This window comes from Falco punctatus (assembly GCF_963210335.1).
Source record: "Falco punctatus genome assembly, contig: scaffold_28, whole genome shotgun sequence".
Lineage (NCBI taxonomy): Eukaryota > Metazoa > Chordata > Aves > Falconiformes > Falconidae > Falco > Falco punctatus.
In genome coordinates, this window is record NW_027660251.1 from 1,057,722 (window position 1) to 1,075,513 (window position 17,792).

Here is a 17,792-nt window from a genome sequence, read left to right on the forward strand (position 1 = left end):
TTCATAATACATTTGCTATGTCCCTTCTTGAAGTGATGGCAGAGCCTTATACGCTCACACTGCATGATTGGAAGTCATTGCTTTGTATGGTACTAACTGATACAGTATATGATGTGGTTATTTGATTTTTGTGAGCTACGTGTAGTGGCCTTGACTGAAAACCTTAATCGGGGAATTGCTGTTAACTATGAGCAGTTGGCTGGAGAAATTAATTGTGCCGATTCTGTGACTCAGGCAAGGTATCCCAGGGACAACTGTTTGCAAATGAAGGAATGGCTATTAAGGCAGTCCGGATGCGGGAGTCTTGCCACAGTCTTGCAGGGTCCTAGAGAGTCACTAACTTTAATACTAACTTGACTGATTGGCTTCAGAATATTTTGCAGCAAGTTGAACATCAGGAAGCTCAAGGGTTGCTTTTAAAACAACTAGCTGTGATAATGTCAATGAAAATTGTAAACGGGCAACTTTCACAATCGCAACCCCAACATGTGTCAAATGGTTGTAACGCAGAACTCACAGCAGACTGTAATTCTCAGGCTGAGTTCTGGAATGCAGCATAACAGATTTTTGCTTCTCTAATCTCTTCTGTAAGAATAGTACACGCTTTTAACTTGCTTAGTAAATTAGGCTGCTAGCTTGCTAAACAAAGTAATACTACAAATACTATTTTTTTTTTCTGGCTTATTAACAGATGTTGATTCTGTCCATCATATGTTGCTACAGAACCGAGTTGCTATTGATTTTTATTATTAGCACAGGGACACAAGTGTGAAGACTTTGATAGGATGTGTTACGTGAATCTGAGTGATCACTGTGAATTAATTTACAAAAGTATACAAAACTCAAAAGCCTTAAAACAAAGATCTGCAACAGAGCCAGGGGCGGGATGCCTTTGGTCTCTTCTCACGGCTGGGAAACTTTGGGTCATGACTCAAAAGTATTACAGGATTTATTATAATTATCTTTAACCACCTTATTGATGTTTGCCTTATGTCTCCCATACGGGGTTTTTTTTTCTGTATTCAGTGTTTAGTTGACTGTAACATAAAGTAGGTCATGGTCACCCAGCTACACACCCCCTTTGCCTCCTCGCAATTAACAAGCAAAAAAGAGGTTAGAGAATGTCTGAAGAGAGAGATAGGAGAGGAAACTGGAGAATATTTTGACCTAACAAGAGATGAGAGAACAGCTAGGTATTGTGAAGGAGAATAGGAAAGATAAACATGGTTATCTAGTGTTTAATAGGTGTCTGCACGCTTGTAGAGATATATAGCTGTGTAACGGCATGAACGATTCCTGCCGTGAGCCTGGTGGAGCACACAGCTGCGGTTTGTGTCCGGGCTCAGAGATGTAAATAGGGGCTTCTCTGTTATGGTAAAAGTGTTTCTCTTTGCATAAAAAAAGAGGGAACTGAAGGGAATGACCCCAGAGGTATGTTCAGAGAAGGCATGCTATGTTTCGAACTTTTTGACTGAACCAGTTCTTGTTTGGTGTGCCCTTCCACCTATGTATAATGTTAATCCAAAAGAAGATGATACTGTTTACACTTTGAATGTCGATCATTGTCTTTCTGTAGATGCTAATGTAGTAGGAGGCTATGATGGGAACGTGTCGCAGCGGTTCTTCTCTTATCCGGAATAACAGCAGGGAAAGCATTAAAGAGTTAAATCACCTTGTTTGGTAGGCAGTTAAGCATGTGAGTCAAAATTGCCACTGCTTTTTGTTGTTGGTTCAAGGACATGGCTGTGAGGATTTGGATGGTATGTGCTGCGTGGATTTTAGGCGCCCTATTGCAGCAACATGTTATCAAAATCTGAGAAGATGTCAGCCTTTTGGGGCATCCATTCACTCAATTGGCAGTATTGTTTGTTTGCTGTTACCTTGGTTGCTGTCATGTTTGCAAGGGCCCTGCAGAACATGGCAAACCTGGTACTAGCTGTTCAAAAACAAAAAGGGGAAATTGTAAAATTGTACGGAACAGAGACAGCGGGTTATTTTGACATTGATAATATGTCTTAGTTGCTTTTTTATTTGTTCTATTACTTATACCTTGTTTTTACTCATTCGGTTTCAAAGGTTCTTTTTATGCAACAGGAAGGGGGAGATGCAGGAGCGGGCTGCAAACTAGGACCACGCGTGGCAATCAGTTAGCTGAGGGGAATGTGCTCGAGCTTGTCTAGACAACAATTAACATGATGAGGCATGTTTGCAGAGCACAGAGGAGTGGGAGACGGGTGGCGCCAAGGAAAGGTAACACCTTGCTGTTAATTGCTGGCAGTTAACCACCAATCAGGGATTCCCTAGTCTGCAATGCTTAGCTTCAAAACCAATTAGTTTAAAAGCGCAGCTTCTGAAAGTCTATAAAACCTCGTGCTTCTGTACAATAAATTGACATTTGCTTGCATCAAGCTGCGTCCCGTCTCTTCATTTGCCGCAGTTACAGCTTATGCTGTTCTTGAGAAGAGAAGGGAAATGGGATGAAGTGTCATATGCAGATATGTTTTTCACGCTGCAAAACCATCCGGAGTGGCAAAGGGACTGTGGGATAACACCCCCACAGGACCCTATGGTACTCGCATTGGAGCGAGAAAATAAAGGGGGTAGAAGTAAACTAAAAAGATGCTGTTCTTCCTGCAGCATTGGGCAGAGGTGTACAAAGGCAGACAAAGTCCACCAAGCCCCAGAACAAGACTTAAATGACTTGTTTAAACCTCCCCCCCGGGCACGGGACCAGGATGCGGACTCGGAAGGAGCTTCATATCCTCCTGATAGCCCTGTATCTTCCCACACTCGGCAGAAGTCTGCCCTGACTATTTTACAAGCACCCCTCCGAGAGGCAGTGGGGCCAGATGGTGGAACAATGCTAATTAAAGTGCCTTTCTCCACTGCTGATTTGGGAGAGTGGAGAAAGATTGCAAAGGATTATAGAAGTGACCCGATAAGTGTAGCCAGGCATTTCCAATTTATCATAAAACAACACAATCCCGATTGGAATGATATACAATTAGTATTGGAATATTTGACTGAAACTGAAAAACAGCTAGTTTTGAAAACAGCAGGAAATTTGGCCAAAGACCATTATAAAATTACAGGAGGGGATGTTAAGGAACATTTCCCCCTCCAAGACCCAAAGTGGGATGCTAATAGATCGGCACATATGCAAAGATTACAGGAATATCAGGAATGGATTTCGAAGGGAATGGAGAGAGCAATTCCCAAAACTATAAACTGGTCAGCTTTATATGCAGTTAAGCAAACTCCTTCTGAGTCCCCGTCTGAGTTCCTGGATCGGCTGAGGGATGTGATGCGCCGTAACACGCCGCTGGACCCTGGGTCTGAGGTAGGGATCCAGCAATTAGTTTCTTTATTCCTGGGTCAATCTGCAGGGGACATAAGGCGAAAACTTCAAAAGCTGCGTTCTACAGAAGGTAGAAATTTGGAAATATTCTTGGATGAAGCATGGAGGGTGTTTAGTAATAGAGAAGAAGAATATCGGCGGGGACAAAGGAAATTGATAGCTGCCATTCAAGAAAAAGGGGAACGGAGAGGTGGTAGGTGAGATTCGTCTCTACTGGAAAGGGATCAGTGCGCTATATGCAGGGGCTTTGGTCATTGGAAAAGGGAATGTCCTAGAAACAGGGAAGGGGGTCGGAAAACCTCGGCGAATGTGAAGATAGCCAACGTAATAGAAGACTGACGGGAACCTGGGGAATCTACCCTAGCGGATCTACTGGTTATAATTAAGCTAGGGGAAAAGCAGCAGGAAGTGGAGTTTTTGATAGATACAGGAGCGACATATTCAGTTTTGAATCAAGCCTTAATGCCTTTAGGAGATGATTACGTTGTAGTACAGGGAGCAACTGGTCAAAGTGAAAAGGCGTATTTTTGCGAACCTTTAAAGTATAAATTGGGAAAACAATGGGGTATCCACAAGTTCTTATACATGCCCAACTCCCCAAAGGCACTTTTGGGGAGAGATTTGTTGGAACAATTAGGAGCAAAGATCACGTTTGAAAAAGGGGAAATTACTCTGGAGGTAAAGGATCGACAATATACACAGGCATTAAGTCTAGTCCTAACTAGTCTCCCCTCGGAAGGGAAAATTGATGAGGAAATTCTGAACCAAGTGTATCCAGGAGTCTGGGCTACTGATGTGCCTGGAAGAGCGAAAAATGCTCCACCTGTTGAAGTTAAGATAAAGGAAGGTCAACGACCGGTAAGGATTAAACAATATCCTCTAAAGGAAGAGGACAGGGAAGGAATCCGGCCAGTGATAGAAAAATTTTTGCAGCTAGGACTATTAAAGGAATGTGAGTCTGAATTCAATACTCCTACATTACCTATTCGGAAGTCCAATGGGTCATATAGGGTGGTTCAAGACTTGCGCGCAGTGAACAGGATTACTGAGGATCTCTACCCAGTCGTGGCAAACCCGTATACCCTACTGACTGTATTGGCACCTGAATTAATCTGGTTTACTGTTCTAGATTTAAGGGATGCTTTCTTTTGCCTCCCTCTCCACGAAGCCAGTCAAAAGTTGTTTGCATTCGAGTGGGAAAATCCTAAAAGTGGTCGAAAGACCCAGCTCACTTGGACGGTGTTGCCGCAAGGATTTAAGAATAGTCCTACCATCTTCGGCAATCAGCTTGCGAGAGACCTGGAATCCTGGGAAGCCCCGTCCGAGAAAGGAAAATCGTTACAGTATGTGGATGACACCCTGATCGCTACCAACACAGAGGAAGATTGTATGGCGTGGACGGTGAGTCTGTTGAATTTCTTAGGGCTTCAAGGATACAGGGTGTCCAAGAAGAAGGCCCAGGTAATGCAGCGTAAAGTGAATTATTTGGGCTATGAGATCAGTGCGGGACAGAGAACTTTGGGGCAGGCCCGCAAAGAGGTGATATGCCAAACTAAAAACCCCAGACGGTAAAGGAATTGCGAACCTTTCTGGGAATGACAGGGTGGTGTCGATTGTGGATCTACAATTATGGACGGCTTGTTAAACCATTATATGCGCTGACAGCGACTGAGCAGAAACACCTCGAATGGAATAAAGAGGCTGAACAAGCTTTTGAACAACTAAAGAAGGCTCTGATGTCAGCCCCGGCTTTAGGACTCCCAGATGTGGGTAAGCCGTTCCTCCTTTTTTCTCACGAGAAACAGGGCATTGCCCTAGGAATATTGGCACAGGAGCTAGGTCCGTATCGTCGGGCAGTTGGCTACCTCTCTAAACAGTTAGACGCGACTGCAAAGGGCTGGCCTGGATGCCTAAGGGCAGTTGCGGCTGTGATACTAAATATACAGGAAGCCCAAAAATTCACCCTGGGCCAGAAAATGACTGTTTTTGTGTCCCATGCAGTGTCGGCAGTATTGGAAGCAAAGGGTGGACACTGGCTATCTCCACAAAGATTCCTGCGATATCAAGCTGTAATAGTGGAACAGGATGATGTGGAAATCGTGGTTACTAACATTGTCAACCCAGCTTCTTTTCTCAGCGGAAACACAGGAGAACCAGTGCATCATGACTGCTTGGAAACTATTGAAGCGACATATGCAAGTCGCCCAGACTTGAAGGATAGCCCCATAGAAAACGGAGAAAACTGGTTCACAGACGGGAGCAGCTATGTCCTGAATGGCAATCGACACGCAGGATACGCCATCACCACCAGTCAAGAGGTAATAGAGTCAGGACCTTTGCCCATGAACACCTCCGCACAAAAGGCAGAAATAATTGCCCTAACTCGAGCCCTGGAGTTGGCTCAGAGCAAAACTGTAAACATTTACACAGACACAAAATATGCCTTTGGAGTTGTACACGCACATGGAGCAATTTGAAAAGAAAGACGTTTATTGAACTCCCAAGGAAAGAATATCAAACATGCAGAAGAAATTCTGAAGTTACTAGAAGCTGTCCAACTCCCTGAGAAAGTGGCAATTATGCATATTAAGGCACACCAGAAAGTGAGCTCAGATTTGGAAAAAGGGAATGAACTGGCGGACAGAGAGGCAAAACAAGTAGCCAAAACAAAAATAAAAGTAGCAGGGGCTTTAATCCCCGATAGGCATATTTCCCTACAAGATAAACCAAAATACACTAGGGAAGATCAGAAACTTATTTCAGACTTAGAAGGATCATATAATGAAGAGAGATGGGCTTATACCCCACAGGGAAGACTAATTGTTCCCTCATATTTACTGTGGCACTTAATACGGGAAGAACATAGGAAGAGACATTGGGGAATGGAGGCTCTGTATAAACATCTGATAAAAGATATTGTAGCTAGAAACTTAGATACCACAGTGAGACAGGTGACTCAACAGTGTGACCTTTGCCTCCAGACTAATCCAAAGAATACTCCCAAATTAGAAATGGGCCAGATTGGAAAGGGTAATGGGCCTGGACAACAATGGCAGGTTGATTTCACAGAACTTCCAAGAAAAGGGGGGTACCGATATTTGCTGGTATTAACTGATACCTTTTCAGGTTGGCCAGAAGCATTCCCAACCAGAACTGCCAAGGCTCGGGAGGTAACTAAAATACTAATACAAGAAATAATACCGCGTTTTGGGGTTCCAGCAACCATATCCTCTGACAGAGGACCACACTTTGTTTCAAAAATAGTGCAACAAACCAGCCACCATTTAGGTATAGATTGGCAACTTCACACCCCATATCGCCCTCAGTCGAGTGGCCAAGTGGAGAAAATGAACCACTTAATCAAACAGCAAATTGTAAAGTTGGGACAAGAAGCAAACTCGCCATGGCCTCAGTCTCTCCCTTTAGCCCTTTTGTGTATACGGACAAGACCGAGGGCGAGGGAAGGACTGAGCCCTTTTTTAAATTCTGTATGGACGCCCCTATGGAATACAAAAGGGGACATCAATGCAAATTGGGGATGAAATTATGACTCCCTATATGGTGGCATTGAGCAAGCAGCTCAATAAAACTGGAAAACATGTAACTGGGACCCGAGGAAGGGGTCTGGATGGGCCTGTACATGATATCCAACCTGGAGATTATGTATATGTAAAGTCTCTTGCAAAAAAAACCTTGAAACCACAGTGGGAAGGACCATACCAAGTACTCCTCACCTCCTTCACAGCAGTCAAAATTAAAGAACAGAATGCCTGGATTCATCATACCCGTGTAAAGAAGTCGCCACAAAAGCTTTGGACATCAGAAATTCAAGGGCCGTTAAAGCTCAAGCTAAAAAGATAGGATGTGGGTTAAATTTAATATGATTCTGATAATTTCACAGTTGATAGACACAGCGGCCTGGCGAGAGAACTGGTATGTTCAGGCGATTCAAAACATCACCAAAATTTTAAATAAGACAGATTGTTGGATCTGTACCCAAATGCCAAGACATTCTGGTTATGAGATACCGTTAATAGGCATCCCACTGCCAGTTCCCCTGACGAACTGCCAAGACGGCTCCTTTTGGGGAAATACAATCTGGAGCACAGACCCTCAGGTTAAGTGGGGACGAGAATTAAAAATCACTGTCGAAGAGACCAGCACACTGGGGGATAACTGCCTGGTAAGTTCGGGAAAAGGACTAGATTTGGGATTTTTGAAATTGAACTATACCGGTCTCCCGACCCCACGAGGGACAGGGTGGTATTGGTTGTGCGGCACAATGGCTCGTAAAGTCTTGCCCATAGGATGGCGAGGAGCATGCACTCTGGGAGGTCTGGTCCCCAATATTACTATCATTGACAGGTCAACACGACCCCCCATAAGGAAAAAACAGAACATCGTAAATAACCCCCTCATAAACAGACCAACGAGTTTCCACAGTTTTGCGCGATGGTTCATTCCGTTTTTAGGGGTTAGTGAGTTGGAAAAGGCAATAATAAACATCTCAGCTATAATAGAAACAGTGGAAAATAGGACAGTTGATGCCCTCCTGGCACTCCAGGAGGAAGTTACTGACTTATCGAAAATAGTGTCACAGAATCGTATGGCTTTAGATTTGCTATTAGCCTCCCAAGGGGGGGTATGCACTGTGATCAATGTAGATTGTTGTATGTATGCAGATCAAAGCGGGCGAATTACAGAGGACCTCCAAGAAATTAGGAAACAAGTAAATATTCTACATAAAGTGGCACAAGATAACACTTCTTGGGGCTTTTCTGAATTATGGGAGAAATTGACATCCTGGTTGCCCAATCTAACATGGTTAAAACAATTATTTGTAATGATCATTGTGATTGTCTTTCTACTTTTAATTATTGGTATAGCTATCCGTTGTGGATTTTGGTGGCTTAAGGGAACTGGAAATTCCTATAGTGAATGGAAGAGAAATCAACTGCGACAAAAATTAGAATCTAATCAATACTTCGAGTCTGAGTAAAAGAATTTACTAATTTCTTTGAAAAGGGGGGACTGAGAGAGAAGGGGTTAAGAGACAGTAAAGTTTAACGATTATTATGATAGTCTGCTTAGCTGTTTAGGGTAATGATAGTCTGCTTGGCCGTTTAGGGTAAAGTTTTAACGATTATAATAGTCTGCTTAGCTGTTTGCCAGATCTTACATGGTTTGTTTGGGTGTTGTGATAAGGTATACGGGAGTAAAGAGCCTTATGACCTTATAAGTCCAGCTTTATGACCATATAAGTCAAAAGAACAATTACAACCTTGCAAGAACAAGCCAAAGCTGGTTCTGCGGTTTGGACAAAAACCAGGACGCTACTGAGCCTGCGCCAGATGTGGGGGTAACTAGCAAGACTCACCTGCCTTCATCCTCAGGACCCCTGACGACCACCACCAGGGGACACTGCGCAAACTCAGTCGAGAAAAAAATATGGAAATGGCTCGCAGAACTAATTTTAATACGAAGCCGGGATAGGTAATGCATATGTATAGGTGCATTACAACACATTATGAATATGTAATGAGATGCCTTATAAAAACAGAGCAAGTTTTCGTGTCAGGCGCACACGGTTTTGGCAGGACTAACCCACCCACCCCCACCCCACCCCCCGTGCTGCCCAGCGCTGAATAAACATACCTACTTTACAATCTTACAGATTGTGGAGTCTGCTTTCCGCGCGTCAGTCTCAGAACAAATCTGAATACTTAAGGAATTAAAACAGATGAGTCGGCCAAAGGAAAATTTAAACATACTTACTTTAACAATGCCAAGGTGTTATTACTAAAGTGCAAGCACTTTGACAGCGGGTATCTTACGAGTGCTGTGCAAAGTGACACAGAAAAGCCTCAAGAAAAATCTACTACAGTTTGGGTCAATACACTAAATCCCAGCACAATGGTTCAAGGGTAAGGGCACTTTAAAACAGAATGTGTCCTGAATCACGTTAGGAAGAAGACAAAGAACATATCCTGCTGGGAAGATCGTTAATGATTAGGAAAACTCGACCAGGCTACTATAAATTTGTCCCGGGTTAGAAAAGGCCAAGAATCTTTCAAAGGACACTACAAAAAAATAACATTTAAGACAAAAGGCAGTGTAGCAGCAAACGGAATTAAAAGGAGTCCTAGAAAGTAAATCTTTCAGTAATAAGCAAGCAAGGCTAATAACAATCTAGGGCATAGAAAAGATTAGCTCAGCACCGGGATGCACAGCAGACAGGAGAGCAAATTAGTTCCCTCTTACCAAAATGTAAATGGAGGGGAGGGGGGGGGAGGAATTCAGTACTTAGTGTTTCTCTTTATTTTTCCTGCATCTAATTTTTAACTGTTGAGAGAAATAACACAAAAGCTTTATTTTTGCTAATGCCAGGCAACCAGAATCTGGAATTTAAATTAATCCTTTACACACTGCCATCTGGGGATCATTTCTACCAGATCCAACAAGGATACAAGGGATAGGACAAGAGGAAATGGCCTCAGGTTGCCCCAGGGGAGGTTTAGATTGGACATTAGGAAAAAATTCTTCACTGAAAGGGTTGTCAAGGACTGGAACCAGCTGCCCAGGGAAGTTTCAGGGTGGCCTCACCATCCCTGGAGGCATTTCAAAGATGTGTAGATGTGGTGCTCAAGGACACAGTTTAGTGATGGACTTGGCAGTGTCAGGTTAATGGCTGGACTCAATGATCTTAAAGGACTTTTCCAACCTAAATGATTCTATGATTCTATGCTGTTCAAAACGACCTACAGTCTTCCTTCAAAAAAGAGGGGGTATACTGCTGTTTCAATTGTACTGGGTATCGGGTAATCCAGCCTCACAGCACTCTTTAAATTAAAGTTTACAAGCACCGAGATATTCCCCAGTGACTGCACTTTAGCTAGTTTGATATTAAGCTATACATTTTTCTTAACGTGATTAGCAGCATATCTCAAGCTATGTTTGAACATATTCTTAGGTGAATGGGAGATACTACCAGCTTTTCATTAGACAGAACACATGAGTATTTTAAAAAGCCAAGCTCTAACAGAATACACAGCACAAGCATGTGTTTCTGCCAAGATATTTTCTATTAAGCAAATCAAATGCATATGTTCGTTCTCTCCCTCTTCTGTCCATACTTAAAATCCAGGCAAATTTGCAGAACAGCGCAAAGAGCAAGGTGTTAGAACTTACAGAGAAGTCCCACAACCGCTCTCGCACACGCAAAGCTACGTGCTTACCTTTGCACTCCCATTTGTTACACAACACACTTTGGTGCCTGGGAATTTGATTGATTTAGATTCGCCCTGACAGAAGGAAGCCTTTTTTTTTAACCGTTTGACCTTGTTTCACTTCTAACTGGAAGATCAGTCCTGCCAGGAAGAGAGGTGAAACCTCACGACAGCTAGAGGGTGAATAATCTCTCTTCAAACTCTCAAACTCTGCGTATGAAGTTTCCTTTACAATTTGTACTCCACCGGGATATTAAAGATGTACGAAAAGCACGGCAAGAAATCAAGCTGCCCGTCAGTACAGAAGGTGCCAGCAGCTCCTCCTCGTTTCGCGAAAATCCAGCCCTCACACTGAGGCTGCGAGACCAAATCCTGTGCAGCTGGAAGCGGCAGCGAGCCCTGGCCCCGGGGAAGGGCAGCTCAGCACCCTGCAAGGACGAGGCGCATCGCTCCGCTCCCCACCACCCCGCGATGCCACACAGCCCCGACGCCGGGCAGCGGCGGCAGCACGGGCTCGCTGACGGTAACGGCGACCCTCCTGCCTCCCCCGAACGCGTAACGAGAGGCGAAAGCACCGTCCGGGCCGGCGGGCAAAGCACCTGGAGCCGCATCTCCCACCCCGGCAGGCCCGCCACCCGCCGGGACGCCACCCCCCTCGCACCCAGACGGGGGCCGAGCCCCGGGAAGGGACATGTCGCACCGGGACGTCGCGCAGCCCCGCCGAGCGCCGAGGCCGGCCGGGGCTGGCAGCGACCGTCTCCTCGGGACCTGATGCTGCCGTCGAACGGCCGGATCCCGTCGCCCACCGTGCAACGGATCGAGCACCCGCACGGCCGAGGGACCAGGCACGCGTCTCTGCGGGGATGGGAGCTGGGGGGCAAACCCACAAAGCTAGCACAGCTCGTCGCGACAGGAAAATACTTTATACACCTGGAAAAACCGTTTACGATGACCTTTAGTCACACTTAATCCTCACTGGGTTTTACGAGCCTCGTCCCCATTTAAAGGCACAGCGGTCTTAACTTTCACTGAAGTGTTCACGCACAGTTCAAGTCATTTCTGTTTGGTCCCATTAACCAACTGGTTCTCCTTGAGCTTACCTTATGCCCCAGCTTGACCCATGGCGTCTGTTCCCCCTCCCGAGGCCGTGTGCTGCCAAGCGCCTGCAACACGCTCTGTCCTCCGGACCCTCTCCTGTGCTTCGCTGCAGACACATCTTTTCTCTACGTCGCCACTTAAGGCGCAGAGCTGCCTTCTGCTGACCACCGATGTGCAAGCCGTCGGTCCGCAGCGCCTCCCGGGGCGCCGGGGGCTGCCTGCGGCGCGGCGCGGCGCGGGGGCGGGGGCGGCTCTGCGGGGGCTGCCTGCGGCTGAGGCGGAGCCGCGAGTGCGGAGCCGCAGCGCAGCCCCCGGGCTCGCCCCCTGCGGAGGGCTGCCCGCTCCCTTCCCTGCGCGCTCCCCGGCGCTCGCCGCCTCGCTCCGGCCTCTCCCGGAAAAGGGGTCCGGTCTCCGGCTGGCAAACGCCTGCCCCGAGCCGGGCACGGCCAGCGCCGCCGTCGCAGGAGCGTGCCGGGGCGAGGGGCGGCGGCGAAACGTCTCGAACCTCGGCAGCGACAGCCCCGACCGCGCGGAGACCCGGTAGCGAGCCCGGGCCCCCCGCGGGAGGCGGCTCCGGCTGACCGGCACCTTCACGCCGCACTCGCGGCCTCTGCCGCGGCCGTTCCCGTCCTCCGCAACCGCTCGGGGGGCGCCCGTCACCCGCAGCTCCCCCGGCTCGCCCGCGCCGCTCCCGCAGCCGCCCCCGGGCAGGGCGGGGGGGGACGGCGGAGCCCTCCCCGGCTGCCGTGCGGGGTCTGCGGCCCGGGCACAGCGGCCCCGCCGGCGCACCCCGCAGCGAGCGCACCGCGGCGCGGGGGGGCGGGGGGCGGCCACCGGGTTCCAGCCGCCGGCTGTCCCCGAGGGAGGGGCGGGCGGGGTCGCTCCAGCCCGCGGCACCGCCTGCCGGACCGCCCGCCGGCCGAGAGGGGTGTCCCCCCGCCCCGGGTGGCCCCCCGCCCCCCGAGCCGCCCCCCTCTCGCAGCCCGGGCTGCTGCCGAGCTCCTCTGCCGAGAGCCCGAGGGAGATCGCTGCCCCCCGGGCCCCGCTGCCCACCCGGGGCTGGAAAAGCGCAGCCCCCTGCAGCGTGCTTACAGGCACCGGGGGCTGGGGGCTGCCTCTGCCTGCCTGTGCGGGTATGCACACCGCATAACCTAGCGCTGACCCTAACTGCATGCACACGTGTGTGCGGTGGGCATGCCCGCTCGGCACGCGTGTGCCCACTGGAACACACTTCCTTGGCCGCAGCCGGGGCGGGGGCTGCAGCAGCCTCCCCTCTCTCCTGGGCTGGTACTGTAATAAATAACTCAAGGTAATTTGCTGATCGACCAAGGCAAGCAAGAGGAACGAACCCGTTGTGGTGGTCTTAAGAACTTCCTGTTTAACAAGAAGAGACATGTCCACAATGTGATCTTGCTACACCAAACATGGGAACGTCCTGTCTGGCAAGAAACCACCACAACAGAAGCAGCAGAGGGGCTACTGAGGGTGTCAGAAGTGACCTCGGGGAAGAGAAAAAGAGCTGCTCAGCTTGCTTGAATTTGCGCGCCGTTGGTGGAGCAGGAGACTCCCCGGCCGCCCAGCGCTGTTTTGCTTACTTGTCGCTTGCTTTAATAAATCACATTTTCTAATTGGCCAGTCTCTGGCATTTCATTGGACAGCTAAACTATAACAATTTTGGTGCCGTGACTCGGATAAGGGCAATCTGGCCTGAGGTCCGTGGCAGGGGAGGCGCCCCGCTGGATAAGCGGCCCTTGTCGGGGTGCTTCTACGCCAAATCCTTTACCGACGAACCTCAAATGTGACAGTGAGCAAATAAAACCGGTTACCCCGTAATCTTTGTGCACGAAGCCCGAATGAAGACGCAGGACGCGTGAGTATAGGCCGGTTAACCGTTCGGTTGGGGTTGGGTATCCTGAAGCGTGCTTGTGTGAGACGCCCAGGGAGGGCGAAGTGAGTGCGGACCCTCAGTAGTGCGGTTTCCAGACCCCGCGAGGGGCTGCGCCACGAACCAGGGGAAGCGAGTGCGTGAGTGAAAGAAGGCGCCTCGGAAGACGGGACAGAGGAAAAGCAAAGCCCTGTGATCCCATGGGTGGTTCTGGGGTCCAGATTAGGCTCCCACAGATACCACCGGAGAGTCCGCTAGGAGTAACGATAAAATTTTGGGATGCGTACCCTTCTAGGCAGGGTAAGAGTAAAGTAAGATTGATACACTACTGTATGGAAGTTTGAGGTGGGAAACAAATTAGGGGTGACCACCTCTACTGACCGGTCTTCGGGGCATCTGAAGACTGGATATGCCAGGCTTTGAATATATATGTGAATTCAAAAGACCCCTTTTGCCTGGAGGAAAGTGAGTATGCTTCCTTATGGGTAGGGTCTGAAACTAGGGCCCTCGTGTTCCCGTTAAAAGAAAACAAGGGGGGAAAAAGAAGAAGAATAGAAGTGAGGATGAGATCCCTACCTCTCCCCCTCCGTATACACCTCCACCGCCCTCCTCCCCCCCAGCTCTTACCACCTCCCTCACTCCCCTCCCGCTGCTATCTAGACCCTGTGAAAGTGTTAAAGTATTGGGGTGAGTTTGTACAAAGCCCCGTAGCCCCTCGAAGGTGCGGCTGAGTCACGCTGGATGCATGGCAGGGTGTTTGCTGTTTGCCTGCGAAGGCTGATATGTAATAACACAGACTTAAAGCAACAAGTAGCAGATTTGCATTCAGGGTAAGAAAGAGTTAAAATAGAAGTGCTGCTGCAGAGGCAGGCTTGTGTAACCTGCAGAGCAGGAACAGCATCTCCTGCCCCGAATCCTCCTGATGGTGGGGAGGAGGGGGTTGCTGTTGCTGACGATTGAGCAGAAGGACCTGACAATGTCACCCCGATTGCTGCAGCATTTGCAGCACAACAGGACCGGTAACGGCCCCTCTAGGGCAGGCAGTGGGTCTGAGGAGAGTAAAGGTGAATCTCTGATGGGGAAATTTAGATGTTTGAAAGTCAGTTGTGAATAGGACTGGATAAAGGTTCGAGTTGATTTTTACTAAGGTAATCGTGATGTAGAAAAGTTGGTGAATACAAAACCAACTTATTTGGTGTTAAACTTCAGTGAAAAGAATTTGTTACAGTTGTGGGAGCTGCTGGCCACCAGGAAAATATCCTGAAACCTTTAAAGTACAAACTAAGAAAACAAATAAGAATGCCAAATTCACCAAAATCTTTGTTGGGAAGAGATTTATTAGAACATCTAGACGTTTAAAGAAGGGGAAATGAAACCAAAAGTTAAAAATGATCAATTAACTAAGATGTTGAGCTTATCTTTAATTCAACAGAAAAGTGGAAGAGAGGACCTCCCTGAAGTAAAAGAAATCTTTAACCAGGTATATCTGAAAGTAAATTCCAAGTAAAGGGAAAAATGCTTTCCCTGTTACAGTAAAAATGATAAACAGGAGGCCTGCCTAGTTCAGGTAAAACAATATCCCTTGGTCAGCAAGGCTGTGGGGAATATTGCATAAAAACTAAAATAAAATACACTCTGTAGTAGTTCTACTAATGTAAATCTGTGTTTTACCATGACTGTGACTTGTTATGGGATGCGCAGATGAAACTCTGCATTGACAACAAAGTACAAGGAATAAGGTTGGTCAAGTGCCTCCTACCACAATCAAGGGCAAGACTGGGTTGGCCTCTGTGTTTGCCACCAAGAAGGATCTTGAGCTCTGCTGCTGGCTGCAACCCAGTAGGCGTTGAGCGGTGGGGACATATGCCATGCCAGACCTTGATGTGAGGAATGGCCCCCTCTGTTATAAGAGGGTCGTCCAGGAAGGAAGAACATAAGATGGCCCATTAAGGCACGGATTTGGAAATTGGAAACCGCCTGGCCGACCATGAAGCCATACAAGTAGCAGAAGAGGTAGGAAAGAAGGAATTATCCTTAATACCAGATGGTAAAATCCAAACTGTAAGTACAGATCAGGAGCCAAATTATTCTAAAGAAAACTTAAAGGTCATTCAGGACATGAATGATAAAATAAATAAGTGGACTTATTTGAGGGATGGTCGTATAGTGGTACCATCCAATTTAATATGGACCACAGCCGTAATAGAACATAATAGGATGCATTGGGGAGCTGATAATTTATATAAAAGTCTAAATCAGAAATTGATAGGGCAGAACTTGTATACTGTAATAAAACAGGTGACTCAGCGATGTGAAATGTGTTTGAAAATTAGCCAGGGCAACAGTGGCAAGTTGATTTTTCCAGACTCCCAAGAATTGAGGGGGTACCAATATTTATTAAATGAATGGACACCCCAACGTATCATACAGTATTATAAACCTGCAACTTGGAATCCTAATGAACTTATTAACGGTGCTCGAGAACCTATCTACAACCTGAATCATATCATTCCTCTACAGGCTGTCTTGGAAATTATTACTAATCAAACAGCTAAAGCTTTTGACGTGAAATGCAACTTATCAACACAGGATGATTCTCGATTACCTGCTAGCTGAAGAAAGAGGTGTTTGTGATAAAGTAAATGTTTCCAATTGTTGTTTGAAAAGTGATGACAATGGTGAGGTAGTTAAACAAATCACATCAGAGACAGGGAAGTTAGCCCATGTTCCCGTCGGAACTTGGAAAGACGAATATTGACTTGTTTGACTTGTTTTCCTGGCTTCTCGGGAGCCCCTGGGTAAAACGAATCCTATTTTATTTGTTATGTGGATTAGCCACCTTATTGTTTTTGCCATGTGCTGTTCCATGTTTTATAAGATTAATTCAACACGTTATAACTAACATGCAATTTGCTATTATGGTTTCACCCAATGGCGTTAAACAAATGCGAGTAGTATGACAAAATGTACACACAAAATAACATTTTAATAGCCAACAAGAATTTGGAAACAATTGACTCTTAACAATTCAGATAACAATGTAAGCTGAGTAAAAAAAAAAAATAGAATAGCAACAAAAACAAGCGCCAGGAACGCAAAGACGAGGATATGGAAACGCCTTTTATACTTTTTCACCTCCGCCATAAGTTCTTGACGTGAGACAAGAAAAACGCACCCTCTGCCTAAACAGCAACAGGAAAAAAAAAAAAATATATATATAAAATTTTGATCTTCTTTCTAATGAACCATATAGGTTAAACGTTTTGAGAACACTCACCTTACAGAATGTTCAGAGGGCGAAATGTCCACTCTAGACCCTTCTTCTCTGGCAGGTGACGTGGTGGTCTGGTGGTAAGAAAACCTTACATTGAAAACAGGGACCTGTCATTTGGCCATAGTGCCATAAATGTTACCATTAACAGACTTACCGGAGTGGTAAGCTCAGGAAATGGGTTTGGGACTTCATCTGGGCACGCAGTAGCCATTGTTGATCACGCGAATGGTCCGTGTATACCTTTGAACATGCGCATGCGCGATTTTAAAGCCCCACAGAATGTGTTGGAAAAATCTGGAAAGACCGCGCATGCGAAATCCCTATAGTCTAGCCATGATAGTGACACATGTTAAAAAAAAAAAAAAAAAGGGGAATGTGTTAAGAAAAAGTTTTATTTTTAAGTTTTGGTTTTGTATGTTATTATTATATGTATTACCCAACTATGCCTATTGTAATTGTGACGTATTACCTTGTGAGTGTTATGATAAATGTTGGGATTGTGGAAAAAGGTTTACTTGCAGTGCCGAGAATGAAAGTAGTGTCTAATAAACAATAGGATAAAAAGAAAAAGGGGGGATAGTGAGAAACTATGGACTAGGGTATTGTTTATTAAGATTTATGTTAAGCTCAATAGGATAAAAAGAAAAAGGGGGGATTGTGAGAAACTATGGACTAGGGTATTGTTTATTAAGATTTATGTTAAGCTCAATGTTAAGTTTAGGCAACAAAAGATATGAAAACGCTTATGCAAACAGCTACCAGACACTGCTTGTGAAAGATAAGATAACCGCCAGATGTCCAGGAACCGACAGAAACAAGACAGACAACCCCACATAAGGATATATGAGTGAAGGGTCAATACCTCCACTACTTCATGAACACGGGTAAAGATGTATAAAAAGGGACTGTTTGAACTGCTCAGGGCGGCAGTTGGTGGAGCGCAGACTCCCC

General features: G+C 46.6%; 1 pseudogene across 1 annotated transcript in view; it reads right to left on the reverse strand.

Moving 5' to 3' along the window:
- Window positions 1-945: 945 nt before the first annotated feature.
- The window catches only part of LOC308057365 (hydrocephalus-inducing protein homolog), a 251,878-nt pseudogene continuing 235,031 nt past the window's right edge, over window positions 946-17,792 (reverse strand). Inside the window, exon 65 of the transcript in view lies at window positions 946-2,049. The product of the transcript in view is annotated as a hydrocephalus-inducing protein homolog (transcript). The remainder of the gene's footprint in view (window positions 2,050-17,792) is intronic.